The 17,913-nt window shown below is 39.7% G+C and overlaps 1 protein-coding gene across 1 annotated transcript in view; it reads right to left on the bottom strand.

The window, feature by feature from the left end:
• Positions 1 to 17,913, bottom strand: part of LOC126556536 (alpha-endosulfine) — a 235,326-nt gene that overhangs the window by 68,606 nt on the left and 148,807 nt on the right. The window lies entirely within an intron of this gene.

Below are 17,913 nucleotides of genomic sequence, written 5' to 3'. Positions count from 1 at the left end.
ACAAAGTGATAAAAACAAAAATGCAAAAGCCGGTGGTATGACATTGATAGGAAGCGGGAAAGTGTTTTTGCGTGTTAGGAAAGCATAACAAACAAAGCAATTTCAAGGTGGTTTATGGTTTGAGAAGATGTATCAAAAACTGGCACCAGTTTACAACAAAAAAAGCACCAGTACAACAAAAAAGCACCAGTTTACATATGTCACGTATACCGAGGTAGAAAGTGAGTATCAGGAAGAAACCTAGCCATTACCATCTACATTTTGCATTTATTTTGACGATTATTTATGCTTATTTTAATATCTTTCACGCATATAACGAACAATCACGAACTAACTATGACACATTTGGTGTGTGCGGGTTCGTCGTTTGCCCAAGGCGAGCTCTTTTTGTCTTCCTTTCTTCCTTCCTCTGATGACCTTTTTGCAAAAAAGGTTCGAAAAAACACCGGGCCAACAAGCAACGGAAAGCCGATTTCATTTCCGGTCGCAACTGTATGCCCTCCAGCACATGCTACAAGCGACGCAAGACTCATCACTTTTCCCGACTTCCGTTTTTCTGTCCATTTTGTTGCTTCTTATTTAGCTGCCACAGCAAAAATAATGTGTTGCCCCTTCCGTGCAAGAGAGAGGTTATTTTGAACTTTAACTTTCCTTCCCTTTTGCCGCAACTGAAAGCATCTTGAGGGCATCCGGGCTTCATCGTGTGGTCGCGTGTGAAAATGTTTCGAAGCCCACCCCGTTGTGAGTTCTGCATCCGTCAATCGCTAAAACACGATCGGCTTTTTCGCTGCGGTCGATGGGGCGTCCGTTACGTTTCGGGCTTATTAGCAAGGGCTTGACGAGACCCATGAAAGACCACCAGCACCACCTTCCGGGATGGACCAAATGGTTTTTGGCTGGTAAATTAATTCCTGCAACAAAATGGTTTTGTCGGCCGCTGTTGGCGGCAGAAAGTTTTTCTTGGTCAGTTTTCATCTGGTGGGTGAATATGGGGAAAGAAGTTACGGAATTATGTATAAGAAGACAGTTTACATTCACCAAAGCTCGTGTGCAAGTATTTCGTTATTCTGTGTGATGCACTCGAGGTTCGCTTTTGGTCGAGAGAAATAGAAACGGAACATGCACAGGCGTGTGTCACGCAAAGAGAAAATGCTTAAGAGACGCTTATCACGCCACTAATGCTTATGAGGGAAGATGAGTAGAAATCCTTTAATAGAAAATCCTTCATTAAACACTCCAAGCAAGCACGAACAGCAAGAGAAAGGTAACAATCGTACATTTTCCCACACCTACTCAAATGAAACACCTTTCTCCAAAATGTACAGTGTCGAGCAGAGTTTGATAAAGGTAATTTAAAGAGCAAATTTTATCACGCAATAAGAAAAAGCTAGGAAGCGTGCAGTGAAGATCAAAATCTTCTCAAATGAGCGATAAAAGCAGTCTAAAAATGAGCTATTCTTATCCAACTGCGCGTTTAACTTTAACATGTCTTATTTATGAAGTTTTTTGAAAGTTAAATGGAAATTAGTACATAACCATGTCCAGATAAGACATAATGATACACGCCTCAAAATAACATAACCACTCCAAAATGTTTCAAATAAATCATCTTATTTAATAAAGCAAAACATAAGCAATTTAGAAGCAAACCAACAGCCCAAATGGCTTTACTAGGTAGCTTCCATCGAGGCAATAAAAATCTTCAACCAGTGAAAGCTCACAAAAAATTTGCGTCATAAATTAGATTTAAGGCAGGCGGAAAAAAATAACTCGCCTAGACGCGCCAACCGTATTCCGGTTCAGAAGAACGGGAAATAAACGTTGCTTCTACCTTTTGTTCGCCCAGTTTCCTTTCTCGATGCGAAAGTGTGAACATTTCTCACCCAAAAGTCTCAAGTCGTGTCCCATTAAAACGTCAAATTACTGACTGGCACGCCGGGAGTGATCTGTATCTCTCTCACTCTGAGCTGAACGTTTACTGCCCCACAATAAAGTGATTATTTCGTTCAAATGGCAGACCAAGGGCTGTGGTCTACGATTGGCGATGCATTATGTAAACTGCCGGAAGCTAATTATTGCGAATGTAAATTAATTGGAAACAAGTTTTAGGGAAAACGAAGACTTCAGGTGGATTTACCTTAAAGATACACTTTGGATTAAATTATTCCTTTTTTCTTTTTCTCTGCTCATATTTTCATGCTTAGCTTATACAAGTGCAGAATACTCTTCTGCAGAAGTGTATTATACTATCTTCTAAAAAATATACGTATAAATACAATATTATATAAGACTTTTCGGCGAATATGGTAGGAAACACATCAACCACTGTTTGCCATTTCTTCGACATCAAAGAATATAACGTTGTTACGCTAGGGGCAATACAGTTTTACAGCGCTTCCATAATCGGTAACCGGACACAAAAACGGTCTACCTCACGATAACTTCCTCCCACTTCGAATTAATCAGCACAACACGTACAAAAAAACTGCAAAATCAAACGCATCCATCAAGCCGATGCATCCCGGCAAGTAGGAGGACATAAAAACTTCAAAGGCAGTTAGTTGGTATTACGTGTAGCAAAAGAAGCAAAAAGAGAAAAAAAAGGTCATCACCCAAACATTGCTTTGTGCACTACCATTCCCATTACCAATTATCACTTGTTCCGTACGGTTCCGGAGAACGGAAGTGGCAGAAAGTGTTTTATCGGTTACGGTACGACTTGGTGGGTAATAGCTTGTCTGCTTTTCCTGGTACTTGCTGCACCCAATTCACAGCGCGATTATGATTCTCGTGGTGCTTTGCGTGCGTGATTGCCATTTTTGTAAGCCGATCGCTGCAAGCTACACATTGTTAAAGCCGGAGAGACTTTATGCGAAACGAACGACTTCAACGACTCCGCATGCGACGAACCCGTGTGCGCATGAAACTCTGTGTGATCGAGAGCACGCTAAACTGCTGGGCTTGGTCGATCGTTACAGGGTAGCTAATTCCAATTTAACCTTCTCAGCTTGATCCACATCCCGCGAGATCGCATGTCAAACAGTGGTTGCGAATTTCGTGCACGGGATTACGTGTAGTGTGCGATGATTAATTACGCGTACGATCGTGTTCTTTTGGTTCTTTGTGATAGAGAGAGGGATGGTGTGCAGAAGAAGAAGATACACACTTCTGGAACACGCAATCTATCCAACGATGATCTCAAGCAAGCTTACGCCTTCCAAAACCTGTCCGATCATCCCACTCTTACTCCACGTTGAGAGATCGCGACTGAGTGAGTGATGATACATCCTAATTATGCAAACGCCCAAACTACCCACGGCTGTCACCACCAAGATTATTAACGTAATGCACTTTTTTGTCCCTCACTCGTCAAGGTCACAAACTATTCGACCTAAGGAGAGGATCGTCTTCGCGGGTGGGATGAAAAGCTTGTGGCAAATTAAATAAATCACGTAGGATGTTTTTTTTTTATTACGACACGATGGAGCTTCGTGCTGTAAGTAAACCGTCCTTCCGTATCTGTTTTTGCACCTGGGGGAGAAGAGATCTAAAATCTTACGTAATCCGAATGGCATGGGAAGATTGATGGGGAACGCTATCAGCATAAGCGATCTTCGTGTGGATGAAAAATCAATCTAGCAAGAGAAAGTGGTAGCGAGACTCTCACTCGGCTTAGTTGAAGAGGTTTATAATTATGATGTAGAAATTTTGAACTAGTGCTCCAGCAGGCATAATTATCCAATCGAGCCGACCGATCTATGATTTGCCCTCATTTAAAAGAAGCTTGCTTGCTTCCGTGTGTCACCATTTGATAAGTTCAAAGTTTGTGGTTGAAGCTAATGGTAAATTAATCGTCACATTCAATTTCTCTATTCGAACGTCAAGCGGACATTAGTTGGTATTGTTTCTATTTGAGAAGAACTTCCACGTACGTCTATAGCCACGCATTAGCGAAACCCCCTTCAAAAACCTGTGTTTGAATGTACGGGGTTTATATTCCCTTTTCAAATCAAATGGAACCGGTTCCAAATCCGAATTCGAAACCTTACACCCAGACCCTCCCGTGGTCATATCAATAAACAAGAAACAAAAAAGAGGCAAAGATTACCCCCGGAAAGAAAGCGCTATCGGGGAAATGCAGTGTACATGGGGCGATTTTACTTCGTTGACAACCGAAGCGACTGGAGATGTTCTACGGGAGAGCTTGTTTTGTACCCAACTGACACCGCGAAAGCAACCGCGAATCAGTGAAAGTGACGCCCGCGAATGCATTTCGGTTCCGTAGGTTGGCCGCAGTGTGAATAGAAAGGAAATTTCGTCCCGATATCATGTCCGCGGTAGCTGACGATAGCGGCATCACGCTGATTCCGTGATTCCGTAAGAAAATAGCGCCCTTGGCAAACATGGGAAATCTGATAGTGGACAATGAATGGCAGCGAAAGGAACTGTCCGGCAGGTGTTGGCATAAATTAGGCATGGTCGTCTAATGCGCTCTACTGGACAACTGACAGTGCTTGTAGGGTGTGTTGGTTGTGTTGTAGTTTTGACAGAATGATAAACCATTTTTCCTTTGTTTTTGAAGCTTTTTGGAGAAAGGTGACCGAAAAATAGAAAACATCATAACAATAACCCCATTAGTATTGTGCCTGTGCCTAGACTATGGCCGTATAAAGCAAAAAGCTACTAACTGGATGCTATTTGGAAGTTATTGCTTTCAAATGGGCCAGGAGACCAAGGCTCATGAGAAAATAATAAAAAAATATTAGTTCTCGATTGTATATGCTCTTGATATTTGCTGTGGTTTTCTTTCAAACAATTTTCTAAAATGTGTGACAAATTGATGAAAAAGAATTTGTTTCACCATGCATTTGAAGGCGAAACGTCGCGTTCAATGCTATGTATTTTCGTTTTTGGTGTTTTTTAGCGGAGAGACAGTGCGCTAAAAAAATTAATCGCGTCAAGATCAACTGCAGACTTCAAGGACGTCAAACGTCATAACATTGTAGATCGATCTATATGATGATTGAATTTAATTCGAAATTAACTATCGAATTGTATATCAATTTAAACAAAGTTTCCACAAAGCAAGCCAATCTTCTTCTTGCAATTTGTGACTATAACCTTGCACCTATTTCCTTTAAGCTCTAGGGCAAAAAGAAGTCATCAAACAATTGACAAGTCAATAAAGCCCACCATAGATCGGCAGCTGCGATCACGGAAAAACCTTGTAAATGTGATGTAAACTTGCCAACCAAATCTACCTGTTGTACTCAGACTCAATATGTACTTGCGAGTCGTTCAAATATTTATCCTGCTTTTGTTCCCCGAGGCAGCATGGACAATGGAGCAGCATTAGATCACCACTGAAACGATTGATAGTATCCACACATCTCTAGTATCAAATAATGACTTAAGCAGAGGCAAACCGACAAGTTTTGTAAGGAAATTGGACACCTTAATGTCGCGTTAGAATTCCGAACCTAACCTCAAACAAGTTTTTGAACATACCACGCTCTATCTCCCTTCCCCAAACCTGATGGATCGTTCAAGTGTGAAAATCCTATTTGATCTTGTCCACGCTTCAATGTCAAACGATGACTTCAAAAACCATTTCAAGATTAAAGAAGGTTTTCTATTAACTATTTACCTTGATGGGGTGGCAGTTTTCGGGTCTCTTTTTTCTCTCCAAATCTCACAACTACACTCCACCTATCACATTCTCGACGACGATAGCAAATGGCGCTAGATAAACACTTTCCTTTGACTGGTTTTTCTTTAATATTTCCACTAATCCATTAACGTCACTTTTCTTCACGCAATCATCACTACCGTGCTGGCAGATAACAACCTAAAATCAAGAGCACCCGATGGGTCGGTATAATTAATACACAATCGATCGAATTCACCAGTGTGCACCATTCACTTTTTCAACGCGCGACCACACACGCATCCTCACACACAACACACATTAAGGGTGATTGTTATTTCGTTCCATCCGCACCAAGCAACACCGCAATACGCTTTTAAATGCTATCTTTCACGAAAATGATAATGTCTTCACGGGTAGCGGCTCTACGCACCCGAGTTCGTTTAATTGTTTAGAGTTTTAATCGTAAGCATTCTGTCGCAAATGGCGCAACGCAATGAAACGCCCTGCGGGAGCGATCGAAATATTTCACCTCATATCCATAATCCAAAGCAACATATAACAACAACAAAAAACATTGGCCCGCTATCAACAGAAAATTGTGTTTTGTTGCACACAAAGCTTCCAAAATTGCGTCCAGCACACCGAACGAACAGAGCCGTAAGAAGGAAAATTGATCGACCTGCGTGAACGCAAACAATGTAACGCAATGCGCTAGATGAGTGGGCGGAAAATGCGAACACCCAGACAGGGGCTGGTTGGAAAATGCGAACCCAGACGGTCGCAACTGAAACGCTGAGCCAGCCATCGGCATCGGAGAAAAGAGGTAAAATAGGCTTCAAACTTTTTTCGGGCTGCTTCACGATCATCAGCCCCAAAAAGGTGATGGAGAGGCTACGCTTTTCGCGCTGGATTGTGTTATTTGTTTCATGTGTGTGTGTGTGTGTTTTTTTTTCTTCTCTCGCATCGAACAGCTCCACATGTGCCATTTTTCACGGGTGTAAAACGAATTTTCAAGCTCCCCATACAAACACACACACACACACACATTCACAACCGGTCACGGTTTGAAGTGAACGGTTATTTTTTACTTCTTGCTAGTTTTCTATACATTGTTGTTCAATCAAACCGAACCACCTTTAACCGCACACACCGCCCTCGCTCAACAATTCCACCGCACCGACTGACCGAAAAGAGTTACAATTCTGTTTTACTTGTTTGCCACAATAAACCTCATGGTGTTTTACTTGTTGCTCTTTTTTTTCGAGGTTTGCCTGAGCCTTCTGTCAGGCGCTTAGATAGTGTAACAGGAGTAAAAAATAAATAAAAGCATGCTTCACGCTCTGTTACATCGCGACAGTGCATCCTCTAGTCGAATCACCAAAAATCCGAACGGACGCGAATGCTTTGTGAACGATGAAAATGATTAAAATAAAAACCCAAAATTCGAAAGGAAAACGATGGCTTCACGCACATTGACAGTCGTTGACGTTGAATATTCTTTTGGTGCTTAGTAAGGCTAGTTTTGGTGAATTTCAGCATATTCTTCATCGTTTATTTTAACTTGTATTACACTTCAAATCCACAAGAACTGCTCATCAACGTCGTTAAGTTGATTCCACGTTTGCTGAATTACTTCTTGCAAAGTTAAGCTACACTGTACCGTTTTGATGTTTCTTCCACACATTTTCCCGTGATTTCCCTTATTCTGTGCGAACTATCCCAAATTTCCACCAACGCATCAACGAGCAAACACCGGCAGCAACACAATAAATAGCACACACAAATGCTAAGAAACTAAACACATTTTTAATACCTTCGTCCGTTCTTCACAGGCACCCGACAGGGCAGTACCGACTGTTTTTGTTGCGACCGATGTGAAAACGCACGTGTGTCTGCACGCGTTCAAATCTAGTGACAAACAGACATAACAACTTGCTGGCTGCGAACGGTGAAGTGGTTCACCCCGGTGAAGCCGACCGTCCGAACACGCGGGTAAGCGTAGGTAAGAAAAAGTCCGACACTGTCGAGACTGCGAATGGAGAGGGAAGTAAACAACGTACCCGAGACACTAGCCGTACCGAAAGAGATTTGCCACAAAATTTGTTCGGTGGAAGGGAAAGTTCGTTTTAGAGTCAACACTTAAAGCTAGTACTACAAGAACTTTAAAATTGGTTTATTGTCGTTTTTTTAATAATGAAATGTAAATTTAAAAAAATAATCATAAACGTAATCAAGTAAATCATATTTCTTCTAACGGAGCATGTTCGGGATGAGGCAAAATAATGGGAGAACATGCTCCCTTAATATAATTTGTAAAAACAATCCACACATGCGGTGTTGACAATACGGCGCAAGCCGTCAAATAAATAAGTAAAATAAATCATTTTTGTTTTAAATATTTATATCAAATACTCGTTGGATGCATTACAATGAATTTGTGGAATCAATCATGTTTTACACGAAGATAATCTAAATTCTGCGTGTTCTAGTTACTAAAACAAAATTTTAATGCTTTTTTTGTAGATTGATGACACTTCCGAACCACTTTATTTTTGTTATATTTTTTATTTTATTTTATATGTTTGTGGAATATATGATTCGAATGTTTCTAAAGCAAGCTGTATTATTTAAAAAAAAAACTTGATAAAGTCTAACTTTAATTATTCTTTTTCTTAAATTACGTCACGCCGTCAATTGCACTCTGTTGCATATACCCTATATTCAAACAATCCTTCTTAAATCATGGATGGCTCTCACTTTAATGAATATGGGAGAAGACGACTGTGCGCACATTAACTTGACTTCGATTTCATCAATGTTAATGCGAATATGATTTAAAATTTTTCTATTATTTAAACTTTAAATTTTGTATTGAAATAGATTTTTGATTTTCTGATGCGATGTTGTAGAGCCACAAAGGAGAAAAAATATGTAGTGCATACTATAAACTTTATTTGGCCAATACAAATATTTTCCAAACCATTCCAAACTATGTGATAGGTGATAAATCATTAATGCATTTATGCATGATGCATGCAGGTAAAGCATACGCTTTTCCATCCAAAATATTTTGTAATTCTTTTGCTTAATTCACGATAGTATTGCCCATGATGCAGTTTTTGTTATTACCCAAATGCCCAATCCTTCGCAGGGTTGATCATCATATTTTTCCAACTGAATATCGAAACGTGTGTTGATTCCTTTAAAATATTCTTTACGGCTCAACAAGTATGATACGATTAGTGTCTACCATGGCTTTCAGCTTTCCACCCGAATGAATGAACACAGCTCCGACAAATGAACGCTCGTTGACCCGAACGGCAAACACGCTATACTCGAGCTATACGAGAACATTCGATCATTCGTCGACTTCGGCTTGTAAAAGTACTTTCTTTTAATCTGCAAAGAGGGGTTTAGTTTCGGTTATCGGTCGACTGATAAAAAGTAAAATATACAGCATCCACAAACCACGATCAAAGCCACGAACGATGGGAATCAAAACAAATCGTAAACAATTAGCAGATGCTCCGAAGCTGATTTGATGGTTGAGTTGTTAGTTTTTGCTTTTTGTTAGTTACAGTTAGCCGGAATGCATTGCTTTTCTTTGTTGCTGTAGGTGTTGTTTATATTTTAATAATTTATAAACTTTTTTAATTTGCTGTCTTTTTGGTGGAAGTTGTTTTTAGACTATCGACACAAAATTTTATTCACAGTGACTTTATATCGGGAATTTTAATGAATTTAGTTTCTTAGAATTATCTAAATATTAGATTTATTCAGACAGAAAATCATACCAATTATTCATTTTACTAAACCACTGTGCTTTCCAAATATAAATATGGAGGAACAATTAAATGTTATCATTATTCACACTGACTTTTTTTCCTTTGGATGCGGATTGAGTTGTGCCAACAACACGGTCCTATGGTGTTTTCAAGCAACCGAATTGGAAGCAACCAATAAAAAAAAAACACCATCATTAGCACTTGCTGTTAAGTAAAGCAATCATTCTAGAGAATGTATAGCACACAAATAAACATAAATTTCCACATAAAAAGCTTACCACTCGGTTCTTCAACGATCTGCCAAACCCGCCAGTTACCATTTTTTGTCGGCCGTAAATAATGTCCATTATTCAAAGCCAACGCACCACGCACGTGTCGCATCAATTGCGTGCTCTCGATTCGTTCCATAACAGAAAACAGCCGCGACTGGTGGCTTTCCCAGAGGTTTCGCTCGGCAACCGTTACATTATTGAATATATTCAGAAAGTGAAATAAGATTCACGGTGCGCAATAAAAACCACTCATGTAGCTCACGGCTGCTTTAAGCTAGCTGAAGCGGGCACAAGATTTTATGCGTGTGTTTTCTGTTTTTGTTTGACTTACAAGCGCTGAGCGATCTGAGACACAAAGCACGCTGCTTTAGGTGTGGTTTATCAGGCGCGGTGTAAGAAAAGCGGGCACAACGCAACGGCACCCACAACTTTACCCCATTTCATACACACTTATGCTCACAGATCGTGGCACAGCCATCGGTGGCGAGCAAATTTATGCTACCGAAGGTAAAGGCTTCCGCTTGCTTTCTTTTAAAATTTTCCACTGCCGTGTTTTTCGAGTAGTGTTTTTCCAAGCATTTCTTTCGCCGGATAGTACCGGCAGAAAAGGGTTCCGAAATAGAGGTCAACAAAAAACGTCTCCCGAAAATGAAAGATGTTGTACGCATAATTCGGTAGCTGGCTAGTTTGAGGAACGATGTAACGTGCCTTCTGAACTTACTCACGTTGGCAAGTACTTGAATATACAACATACGCGATTAAACATAATGATAACAACGGAATGGAGAAAACGGGAAACGTTTAAGACGACGCAGCAAGCCCTCATCAATCTTCTAATGCTTTAACATCTCACCGAGGTGAGAGGGCTGCTTCAAAATGTTTTGAGGTTCATTAAAAAGCTATCAAGGTGCAGTGCAGCGAACATAAACGCTCATAATCACATCATCAGCGCCGGCGAGCCTTCCGATCTTATCCAATTGTGACGCACCGAGTCTCATAACGTTTCTCTACCAAAAACGGTTAAAAAAAAGGCAACGATGATGACTGTTGCGCAATCGTGATCCTTCATGCATTAATGTGCTATCAAATTTCAATACACTTATTAAAACCGCGGACAAGCAATGTGAACCGCCACATGCCATGACCGTCCTTGGTTCGCTAGAGGTTAGCGGCTTCAGCGATAAGCTCCCGCGCACGGATGGGTTGTATAATCGATTCATATATCATGCTCGAATACATGCGTGGTTGAGCGGTTTTAGATAATATTACAGATAAGCATAAAACAAACAAAAAAAACTTTAAAATAATTCGTATCAACAAAGCCAAAGAACTGCAGAGGTTCGTCGCTTCACCGGTTGTTGAAGTCTTTCCTATTTATTTCGAGCAAGTGACAGTTTTTTGAGTTTTTTTTTTTGTTATTTCTTTTAAACCCGGTAAACTTTGCGATTAATGTTGTTTGCGCTTTTAATTGCCAATCGCAAATACAGCCATCATCAGAATTCGCTTCCGCATTCTTGAGCGAAATTAAATGTGCAATGGGGCGTGCGCATTAAATTTGCCTTGCAAGAATAAGAACAATTTCCGTAGAAGAATTCACATTCGAATTTCAAATGAGTTGTTTTTGCAAACTTTTCGATTTCGACAAAACAACAACAAATCACAACAGTTCACTATAAAGTTGATAATATTAATGAAACATACTTGACCAGAGCAATTTTCGTCCCCGTAAACAGTGCGTAACAGTGTGCGCAGTTAATAAACTTCACACTCGGCACTTTCCTACCTACAGTGCAGACCTTTCGAGGTCACATACGATCAAAATTTCTTCCTTCGACAATTTTGAATCGATTAAACCGATTGAACGGTTCAACTGAGCGCGGTTCATCGAACCAAACTCAAACCACCCGTGAGAAATCTAAAGCAACCCGACGAACAGTACTCGGAATTGCTCGTTTTTTACTTTGTTCGTTACAACTTCCATCACTCTTTTTCGCTATCGAATCCGGTGGGGTTCTTTTTTATGGTGCCACATGACGATAAATTTCATTCACCAAGCATTTACAGCTTCATCAATGTTTTGGGACGCCGGTTGAACTTTAAGCACAAACGTTTTCACAGAAACCTTTTGCCCTGGGTAAATGGTGTGCTGATGCGTGTATTCGAATTTTAATTTGAGGTCACGAATTTGTTGCAATCGGTAGTTTGAACATTTAATATGACCCCGGTGTGGGCAAACGAGGAAAGGTAACAATACCACGCCCGTAAACCTTCGCCTTCCGACCAACGGAAGAAAATTATGCCCAATGTTAAATATTAACCAAGACATATTTTTCCATCGCTTGTTTTCTCCTACTTTTCAAACGCCTAAGGTTTATTGGTTTGTTTTCGATAGCCGTTGAGTCTGACGTAAATGGCTGGACGTTGTGAATTTGCACAGAAACGCAAAAAAAAAATGTTCCTGACCCTAGGATATGCCTTTCAAACCCAATCAAGCTTTCGGCAATCTAAGCTTATGGGTAATTTATTTGTTCACGGACCAACCACCTGTATCCACGATTTGATGATTTGTATCCTTGAACGAAATTGTGTTCCTAACGATTCAAAGACATGTCTTCCATCTATCTTGAAATGGCTCAATTAAGAGCGGCTGCAGCAAAACTTTTAATGACGCTGTTTTAATACAAAAATTCGTCTGTGATTTTGAGCTTTTTGCCCGAAGGCAGACAACGGTCATTTTTCGCTACAACTTTAGGAAAGCAACATTTGCCAAACAACCGGACATGAGTGTAATTAATGACGCCCGGGTTACGCGATAATTACCCGCAAAAGAAAATCCAATTTATACTGTCACGAAAAGGAAAGAGTTCTCTCATTACAACCACACACATGCTCGTCTGGTACTCGGAACTAAGTAAAAATTTAACAACAGTAAAAAACTAAAAGCAAAACTGCATATACACGCCAAATCTGCACGGCCTGTTCGTCCTCTGAATGGAAGTTGCTAATAGTGGGTCCGTTGCCCATCGACATAGGACTGATCGTCGATCAACCACGTCAGAAAAGGGTAACCACCAAGTGCGGCGAAAACTTCACCGCCCCATTTAACACCCATTTTGGTGGTGTTGTTGATGGAATGGAGCAAAAAAAGAAGAAGCTTCCATTTCACTTGTTTCAAGCTGAAAGGGATAATGAGCTTGTATTTTGGCAGACGAAAGGTGGAAAATCAATAACCTCATCCCGCAGCTGATCGAGACATCGTTTTGAAGCAACAAAAAAGAAACGTGATGTATTGCAAAACTTTCCAACAGGAAGTTACCACCAGCACATTAGTCATGCTCGATTACGTGTTAATTAACAGCGCATGGAAGTGTTTTGAATTAGATTTTTGGTTTCGCGATGACCGATCAATCATTAAAAAAATTCTGTGCATGATGACCTGGGACAGGCCGGACCCTTCCTTGGAATTTATTAATATTCAACATCAAGATTGGACAAACTGTAAATAAAATAACAATGAATATTTATAGACATAAAAAATATATTTTTAAATAAATCTCTCAGATTATGTCCTTGATTATACATTGGCAAATTGATAGGAATTCATTGCTATCAAACCAATCATTTCAGTTCATGAAATTTAATTTAACCATCAAAATCAATCTATGATTTAAAAAATTGTGGTTCCACATTTTCACAGTCAAATAATAGGTTAAAACCAACTGAGCATGCCGGGGATAAGGCAAAGAATAAGAAGGAAATGCCTTATTATTAATGTTCATTGCTTCAGTCACACATAGTCACACATAGTCACACATACTCAATAATACATAAATTCAATAAAAATAATAGGCTTAAATACATTTGCGTTTTTCAATAGCGTGAAAATGGCCTGACTGTACCGCTATTTAATTTGCGTTAACTTTAAAAACTCTTATTTGTTTTAAAGGAAATCAGTAGTACACGCAAATAAGAACAAACATGTGCCGCCTGTGATAAACTCTATAGACGTTTCAAACAAGAAGAAGTTGCGATTATAAACGTCAACAATTAGCATACCAACAAAAAATTCTAATAATACAAATAGCGGAAGTTGGGGACAAGGGTGCCATGGGAGCAAATGTTCCACCTAGCATTTTTTTCAGAAAAAATCAATAGTTTGCCCATATGTTTATGTTTGCGTCCAGAAGTCAGAAGAAGGCGCGTGCCCATGTATTTTTGTTCTCGTCCCGAGGTTTTTTGACACCAAAAATAACTTCCGCTCGTGTGACATTTGTCAAATATTGTATTCCGATTTAAAATTTGAAGGGAAAAATAGTTTTTCGTGGATATGCGCACTCAAAAAATCAGAAAAGACAAATTACATGCTTTCTTCCGATATTTGCCATCAATCCGGGACAGAAACAACGCCTCGTATTCAATTTGATAGGTATTTGTCACCTAAAATCAAATCGGAATTGTGCATGCTGGATTCCAATATTTAAACCGGCATCTATCTGTCAAACCCGTCTTGAAGGATAGATGCCAAAACCGATGGCAGCGTTTTCCATCGTTTGATAAGAGCTTAAGTTCTAGCGCACCAAAACGAAATCAAAAAACAGTAGAAGAACCCTAAAATATATGGGAATGTATAAAAAAAAAAAATGGTGGACAAAATGTATCTGCACTCGTCAAAAAACTTCGAGATACAAACAATAATATTTGGGCATTCGTCAAAAAACCTCGGGAAGAGAAGAAAAATATATGGAAAAGCGTCAAAAAAACCTCGGGATACCCTGTCACACAATTTTTGCTCATTATAATGTCTATGAGTCTTGTGATCTTAATTCTGGATTTCGATCACGTCAGGGTCGTTTCGACTAAGGATCGAATGGCGATCCTCTTTTTTTATTAATAAATCACGATGAAGCAGGATGGTGTATAAATGCCCCAGGTGAAAAAGGTTATCAGTGGCTGGAATGCAATCGGCAGAGAGATCCGTGACAGATAGGCGTACTTGGGCGAAGCGAACCGCTCAGGAACTCTAAGCTTCACCGTCAACTCCTAAGGACAGGTTCGGGCTAAGTTTTGGTAGTTAGGAAACTATTTTTCACGCACAACAAGTGGAGGAATTGATGAAGCAAATGTACTCCGCATACGCTACCCCATTATTACCATTTTTAAATTGTCTCAAAACAGATGTTTTTGCATTGAAGTGAAACCATGTTCAGCTTTTATTGAAACAGGTTGTAATAAGCTGCAGCATGAATTGCTTAACGTGACACACTTAGAGCTCATCGTAGAACTTATTTTTGTTGCTACCCACGGGGTTAAAATCCTTCTGAGTATATTTCTTTCAAAAGTGATGAAAAGTTTTTTGTCAGTTTTGCACAAAATTTAGGTTTCAGAAGCGTATGTGAGTACTGAGTTTCCAATAATTTTCTACACAGCTCAAGCTTCGGGTCCATCGCGAGAGCTGTTTTGAGTGGAGAACTTTCCTCAGGTTGTAGTATGGCTGGTTGGCAGACAGCTCCAACATGTATGTTGTTGTCAGTGATAACTTTTGACCCCAGGGTAAATGAAGTTTGGGACGATTTCAAAGGTGCTAACCTGCACATCATCGTTTGTTAGTAGCGCCATCATGATGGTGCCACCGTTGACAATTTACTGAGTGCTGAATTGACTACAAATTATCTGCTTTACTTTTTCAACTTATACTCTTTGAGGAACGCGACTTGGAGGTGCAAGTATCTACTAGATATGTGCTAATACAATTTCCTTCTCGTATTATTCCATTGAAACCAGCAGCAGGACATTCGAGCTTTGGTAAAAATTCAGTTCCAATGAGATTCAAATATTGATCTCTGATGCATACAACTGGATACTGTGCTATGGAACTTTATCCGCGATAGGCCTAGGTTCTGCAATTATTTTTCGCAGTTAAAGGCTAAGATTTGGAGATAAAACCTTCTCATGCCTAAGCTAAATATCTGATACTGCTTAGAGTCTTAAATATAAATGTCTACCTCCATGAGCCTTCGTTGAAGGGTAAGAATCTCTCCACTTTCAGTATCTAAGTTTAAGAATATTTCTACAAATTTTCACAAAATAAGATTTTAAGAATATTTCTACAAAATATTTCTACAAATGCAAAATTGTTATACAGAATTTCCAAACGAATTTCGACCAACAAGTTCCTGATCGCATGGTACACAATAAATTATAATAGAGCCAAGAGAACCATTCAAGAAGTAGTTGTGCATTGGAGGAGTTTATCTCTTTTTCTTCTTCTGTGGTAGTAAAAATTCGAAAAAACTTGACCTGCAATTGCAGAATATCCTTGACTTCGTTTTACCCGTACTAGAAGACGGTTCGGACGGGAAACGAAACCCGGTCCTGCCGTGTAGTCGCAGCCATCGAAGTGCCGCTTTGTCCTGCTCTAGGTTTAGCCGGCAATTGCAGACCAACACCTCTCGAGGTGATAGTGCCAAGGAAAAAGCAGAAGTTTGCCACGTGAATATATGATACAATAAGAACACGACAAGAAAATCTAATCTTACCTCATGCAGAAGTGGGACACTTAGAACAGCTTTTTCTTTAGTCTCTTTTTCCACATTTGAACCAAAGATTTCACTAATCGCTGCAGATAGTTGTCACAAATGTAGTTCGGTGTTGCTTCAGGCTCCACAAAAACGAAACACTTGTTCACGCCTGCCACATTTAAGAAACAAAACGTACATTATTAAAACGCTACTCAATGCACACCAAACGAATCAAACAAGTGTAAACATCACACGACATTTAAACAACTTCACAAAGCAGATCATTTCGCGCCATCATTTAAATCACCTTGCCCGGTTGTTGCCTCACTTAATACTCTCCTCGGTCGTATCGGGCAAAAGGCTGGCAACGTCCGATTTAGTCTAGCTGTGTAACTTCTTCTCACTGCGATCGGCATCGTTTTAATCTGCTGGCACGATTGCTCCTGCTGCTATCCAATACCACATCAAACGTGCACTTTTGCAAACTTTTTCAAACAGCACACTAGGATCCTGCTAGGGCACACCATCATTGGTGTCGCAGTGTTGCGAACCTAATGAGCCGCCACAGCACCGAAATCCGAAATCCGTTGCCAAGCAATCGTAACACTACGACGAGAACAGACCCCGTCTACTATGTTTGCGTTCTAAAGCCGTCTGGTAAAGCATGTCGGACAGCAACCGACGTCAAATGTTCTCCTCCATAGCGGAAGCATAGCGTGGTTTAGTTTTTAATGGACACATTACATTTGTGGTGTGTCTTCCTGCGAAGAAGAGAACCCACCCAAAAATAACATTCGCCATTCAGATACGCATCGGTGAACAATGCCGTAAGAATTGGCGATTTGTTTTTCATTTTTTGGCAAGTCGTAGTTTGAATTATGACGCACGATGCGATGAAACGGTTTGATGCCGATTGGAGCAATAAAAATCGACGAATAGTATCCTGTACACCTGTGGCACCTATGATTGAGGTCTATAATATGGCGCATTTTGGGAGTGCAACAATTTAAAAAATTATTTTAGTTTCCTTACGACGCACACATCAGAATTGTTCATACTGCCGATGTTAGGGAGGGAAATGCGTTTTCTAGAAAACAATAAAAATGAGATACGGAACGATATGATTTGCCTGCTGTTCCTTTCATGTAGTTGTAACTGTCCCATTAGGCCTATAATACAGGGCCGAGGTTTTTTGTCTCGTTCCCATATATTTTTGTTCTCGTCCCTAGGATTTTTGACGCGTTCCCAGACCTTTTTTTCGGTTTCTCTTACTGGTTTTTGATTTCGTTTTGGCATGCTAGAACTTAGTTTCTCGTATAAAAGTTTATGAGCACTCCGATGAACTCCGTAAAGCTTTTAATATAACTTCTTAAAATATACGAATCAACCAGTGTATATACATAAATTAATGTTCACCTAATTTCACTAAAAGTTTGGTTCAAGTTAATCAAAAAATAAAAATAAAATTGATATATGGACATATTCCTTAGGTTTTTTTAGCATGATTTAAATTTAACAACGATGCATCGTCTTGTTTAACGGTCTACGACCAAAAAAATACACGTTATTCTACGGCGTTTCGTATAGGATTTTTTAGTTCTTCCGGATTTTAGAGCTAGTATCTTTTTTGCTGCCTAAAAATGTAGATGAAACCTAAATTTTGTATGCCTAAGGAATTATTTAGGGTT

The sequence above is a fragment of the Anopheles maculipalpis genome, chromosome 2RL (genome assembly GCF_943734695.1).
Source record: "Anopheles maculipalpis chromosome 2RL, idAnoMacuDA_375_x, whole genome shotgun sequence".
NCBI lineage: Eukaryota > Metazoa > Arthropoda > Insecta > Diptera > Culicidae > Anopheles > Anopheles maculipalpis.
This window is presented reverse-complemented; position numbering and strand designations above follow the sequence as displayed.